Source organism: Apteryx rowi, unplaced genomic scaffold (assembly GCF_003343035.1).
Source record: "Apteryx rowi isolate R43461 unplaced genomic scaffold, aptRow1 scaffold_303, whole genome shotgun sequence".
NCBI classification, from domain to species: domain Eukaryota; kingdom Metazoa; phylum Chordata; class Aves; order Apterygiformes; family Apterygidae; genus Apteryx; species Apteryx rowi.
This window is the reverse complement of record NW_020449453.1, coordinates 171,432-177,431: the sequence shown is the minus strand read 5'-3', so window position 1 is coordinate 177,431 and position 6,000 is coordinate 171,432.

The following is a 6,000-nucleotide window of genomic DNA, read 5'->3' as shown; positions in this document are numbered from 1 at the left end:
TCACAAAAAATAAATGAGTAGAAACAGGCATGGAAATATTCAATCCAGATGACAGAACTTCAGCAATATGATAAGCAACTCAAAACAGGGACATACAATAAAATGTGGTACAACTTTTATTATAAGCCTCACTATTAATGCCATCTTTAAATTCACTTTTGTCAATCATATTGCAATCAACTATATACGCACCAGTCTCAGGATTCACCCTGCTGCTCTCTCTCTGCAATGAACAGCATTGCGTGGGCAACACATCAGTACTGAATTTAGACTTTTCTGTTTACTTTAAAGGAAATTATAACAGCACTCATTGCTCTCTTAGGCCTCCAAACTGTCTCTGTATTGTCATTCATACTAACTTTCAACTATGACCTTTGCTTATTCAAGGGGCAAACATAAGGAATGGAAATAAACTGATCCTAGCTCTGCCCCCGAGTCAGTCTGCCCAGCTGAGGCAGCACAAGTCAGCAAGAGCCAGCTGGATTATGAAATAGGGAGAAGGACAGGAAAGGGCAGACATGGAGAATGGGCATTTGCTGCACCAGCGCTTTCCCCTTCCCTTTAATTTTCTGCACTAACAGGGTTCACTATTGTGCAATGCCATTTTTCTACTTAAAAAAGACTTACCACATCCCTTTCAAAGATGCAGGAGGCGACGATGGTTGTGGTGATGGCAGGACAGTGCTGGGCTGGGCCAGCGCTCAAACCCCAGAGAAACCCATAAGTGTCAACATTAGCAGTGCCCATTGCCTTGAAGCTTCCCGCGACTGAGAGTTCAGATAACCTCACAGCCCCAGCCACTTGTCACGCTTGACCCAACATAGGGAGCCAAACAGCAATAGCTCATAGCATGCAGATGACTGACCAAGCCATCGGTCAACTGCCCCTCCACAAGCACAACAAAAACTGGCAGAGACTCTTACGCATCTGGCCACTACCATGTGAGAGGGGTGGCAGAGAAAGATGCTGGGATGTACACCATTTGTGAGCAATTTTGTTTCTACGTCAGCAAGGAAGTTTCTACATTCCTTCATATCTTTGGAGAAGGTCTGAAAGAAAAGGTGTATGAAGAGCCAAAAGAGGCAATGATCTGGAAATAAGTGCTGAGCACCACCTCTTACAATATCTGTATCACATATGTATAGACAAGGGTCTAAAGTGAATGTTTTATACAGTATTTATTGCTCTTTGACCCTATTCAGGAGAGCCACATAGTGCCAGCATGCCCTGCTAGAGGAACTGAAGCAATGCAGCCATGGCTAGCTAGGTCAGTCCTGGATTCACCCTGTGGATGTCAGGAAGGCATGCACATACACCCATTAGTGTTGCTTAATGAGGCATGTGCTCTGTGTCATATAACGAGAGAACAGCTACACCACTCTCCCACCCTGTCACGGCTGCATACAAGCCTGACCGGAAGACTGGGGAAAGCTTCATGTTTCCCTGTATTTGAGTCCTGGCTTTTTTTCTTCATGCATCTCTGATTTGAGGTGACTTTCTCTGTTTATCCCATTTTAAATATTTTTTATGCTTGAAAGAAAAGGAGGAGGAGGAGGAGGCTTAAGTGCAAGTCTGTCTCTGACAAAGTTGTTAGGATTCAGTTTTGAGATGCAGCTGAAACACTTGCAATCCACCCTGAAAGTAAGCTAGCCTTAGCAAAGCATGCTACGCTAAGCACAAAAGAAGACACTGAAGTTGAGTCAAGACGTCCCACTTTGAGGCCACAAGCTATGAGACAAACAAGTGATGAAGAAAATACCTTATGTTCACTGATTTTACTAAAACACCTCAATTTTAAATCCAAGCAAATAAATCCTGAATTAGTAAAATAGTCCTTCTTCTGAAAAAAAAGATGTTCAGGAAGCTCTCTTATTTGAATGAATCATTTTATACAGTGATCATCACAATATATCACAAAGACTGCCTTTCCTCTCAGAGGATCTCAAAATGCTTTGCAAGCTATAAACGTGCAGGAATCACTTCGCTTTGGGCYGAAGGGCCACCTGTTCTGGGTTGTAAAGCAGCAGCAAAACACAGCAGTAGTACAGAAAGTTAGGGCAAAGGCTTTCATTAGATGTAAACCTTCAGAGCACAATCCAGCCACTAAATGTCTGGTAATAGGAACTTTTTCAATGACCAGTTTATTCCCTAATTGCCTATTTTTTGTATCTTGCCCTGATAACTCTGGCACTGTAATCAGCAGAAAATAAAGGTCCCACTCTTTGCAGGTGTAAATCAGAGTAGCTCCTTTGGAGTCAGCTGAGCTACTCACATTAATATCAAATGAGAATCCAGTCCAAGGTACTGAATTACTGGACCATTAGCAAGTCCTCTCTTCCTACGAAGTGAGTATTTTACCCAGCTGATATTTCAGGGGCCCTGAGAGAGAGAGTATGGATTTACTCAGTTAGAATTTGGCCAACACATTGCATTTAATGAACCTACTTTTGGGAAAAGTGCCAAAAAGCAATCTTTATTGACCACGAGTGGCCACGGCCTCAGCTTTACAGCTCATCCAAACATCAAGTGCTCTAGTGTTCCAGCTAACATCCTTTCCCCAAAAAGGATTAAAGACAGAAAACCATTTCCTGAACGACTTCACTCACTTCCTGCAGCTCTTCGCTGTTTCTCAGACTTTTCCTATTCAATGACTAGTCTAAACCTATTCTGCTTACTGCAGCTTGCTGAACATACATTGTTAAAAATAGAACAAAATCTGACTCGTTTCAGGTTTCGTTTCATGCAAGATTTAGGTCAGGCCTGACAATATAATTTGAGCTGTTGCAACAGTTCACTGTCACCATAACAAGTCTTCTCCTCTCCCCAGCTTACAGATCTGCAGACTGTTCCCTCTCTTGCACTGGCTCTGGTGCTTGTCAGACTCACTGATGAACTGATTTAACTCACTAAGCCAACAGAAAAATAATCCAACTAAGGAAAAATGAATTATTTTCTAGCATGTTAGAGCACTGACAGATAAAGTGGGAATATTTACTCTGGCATAAGTAAGCTACTAGGTCAGTTCAGCTATATCAAAATTCTGCTCACATACTGCTTTACCCCAGAGGTTCTTAAAGTTTGATCTTCCTATTGCCACAGTTGGAGGCAGAATACTGGACCAAAAGGAAATGGTATGACCAGCAGAGCAGTTTTTATGTTCTTAAAGACTAGCTACCATTAAAGAAGTCCTCCTCCCCCCACTTCTGCTGTGCATCCCAGCCTCATCTCTTATTTTGGTGCTCTCACCCGTCTGATGCATCTGTGGGCAGGTCTGGGGTTTAATCTGTCAGAAAATGAACCTTGCAAAAAAGTGAATAATTTTTTGTCCATGTAGGTCCCAAAACTGGCTTACAATGCAGCTGGCATGCTAGTGTTTCATTCGGTGCAGGAGCTGAGAAGAGCCAAAGGCTTTTTGTAGGCCATGAAAGGCCATGAAGAGCTCCTCTGGCAGATCACTCTTTTTTCACATCACCTTCAATATGCAAAGCTCAGCAGTTTTCTAGACCAAAAAAGCTACCTCACAGAGCAGGCTGCATCTTCAGCTGCATAAGGAAAATGCTTTGTGGCCATAAGGAAAAGACGCCCTACAACACACCCTGGGCTGATTATGAAAAGGGTTGTACACTAGGCACCAAGGAATTGGTGCGAGGCCTCCTGAGATCCCATCACACACACGTGTTCAGTGAAGCATGCCATGGACACAGGGCTGGGCACTGCACCAAGATGGTAAAATGGCTGGGAGAGCCAGCTTGAGTGACTCAGGCACACAGAGCAAGCCAGACCTCGCACAGATGGGGGACCGTCCAAATGAACCTTTCAAGATCCCTTCTAGCTTTACCATTTTGTGATTTACCAGGTGTCAGGTACATTGAAGTTGGGTGTTGTAATGCTTCGTCCCTTTTTCAAACCATTCCTTTGGAGGGTATTACAAAAAAAAAAGCAATAGCTTTTTTAAAATCAGCACTTGCTGAGACTTGTCAATTTTCTGGAATTTTGCTTTTCTCTGTTTAGATGGTCCCCATGCCCTCAGGTAACCAAACACCAGAAAGCTTCAGCCTACAAACTGCAAGTTAGTTTGGTTTCTGAAAATCAAAGTCACAAGCTAAACACCTGAAGTGTCACAGCAGTCATACACACAATCTTAAGCAAGTCTCAAGGGGAGAGTCAAGATGTGCTAGTCATCAACTTACTCAGCTATCTCTTTGCTAGTGCTTCCACCAGTTTCCATGGAATTGAAAATACAATGCCAGCTTTAGCAGTAGCATGACTTACCCTACCCCCGGTTCAAGGCATCACACCCACCAGGCACTGAGCCCATTGCTCTCTCGGTTGTGCTGCTACGACTATGCGACTGCACTTGAACCAGGTCACTCAAATGATTCAGGTTTAAAATATCCCCCACCAAGAAGGGTTATTTTAAACTCAGATCATTTCAGTGATTCAGCTGGTTTCTTATGATAGCATCTTATAAAACTATTGCCTAAATTCTGGTCAAAATAATGGCTAAACAAATTTCATCAGTACTTTGCTCTTAAATGAATCTATATGGTAAAGAGACAAATACACGTAGCTGTGTGACATGAACCCATTCATTTTATTTGGATGTTAACTCTGGAGCATAATGCTATTCTCAAAGTTAATGCTAGCATTTCCATTGATTGTTTTAGCAGAAATCTCCACTACTCATGGACTGAAAACAGAATTTGAAGAGTAAAAGTCATACTTTAAATCTCAATCTGACTCTCTACTCATAAGATAAAGAAGCTACAATATACAATACACTGTGACAATGACCAGCTCCACAGTTTGGAACTCTGTATTATGCCTTTTGCTGGTAAAAAAAAATAAAAGCAGTCGTATTTTGATACAGATGCCATGGATTCTCAAACATGAGAATAGATCATGGTTCAGCAGCAAGGTGACTGCTCAAACTTTAAGGATTATTTTTATCTTCCCAGTCATTCTAGCAGATTCTAACTGGCAAATTTCCTCAGCAATGTGAATGTACTGAGTAACTTTATTTGCTTATTATACTGCAAAAGGTTATTACAACAATGTCTGTAGACGACAACATCCCTGAATACAAAAGATCCATCTCTCCCTTACATCAAATGCTGAATGTAATTGAAAGAAAATTAGACATTTGCTTCAAAGAAAGGAAAGAACAGTGTGGTCCATGCAATTTTTATTGGAAGCAGCCTTTTCTGAGAATTGGTAATGCAGCTTTACCTCCTGAAATTCGTGGTCACATCTGGATTACATCAGAAGCAGACAAATTTTGGTTTTAAGTTTGTGCTGTTTGATTGCTAGACTATCACACAAAGCTACACTTTTGACTTGTGCTATTCTGTACACCTAGAAAGTCTGTTCAGAAAAGTGTGACAACAGAAGCAGCAGCATGAAGTAGGGTCAGAGATGTACTTGCCACCATGAGCGATRTCTTAGTCACAGGTCCCTGCACATGCCTAGGTCAACCCATTCCTCTTCACCTATCATTTTCAGAATCATTAAATCCACCCACATCATTTTAAAATCCCGATGAAAATAACCTCAGTTTATAAGTTTCATACACAACAGCATGGTAAGTTCAGCTGGCTGCCCAAAAAAGGAGATTTAACAGCTCCTTCCATAAAAGATCACATTTACCTTGTGCATGCAGAATAGTTTCTATTAACCCACCCAGGCCTTCCAATTCTTCAGTTTATTTCTGCCATATCTATTTCTATGTCTACATTATAAACATGCCAGTCAAAACTCTTGATGGAACATAGCTTCATCCGCAGTTAGCTGTGAATTAACATATCCCATTTTAACATCTTACTAATAAATTAACATAACATATGTATATGTTATACTATATCTATAAAATATACAGACCTGCAGAGCTGTAATAAGACATTTTAATGTTGTCAGCTTCAGAATACCACAACTACAGGGATGTTCTCCAATTTCGTAGGCAGCAGTAGCAGCAGAAAGYGCAACTTGAACATTGCTGCTTCA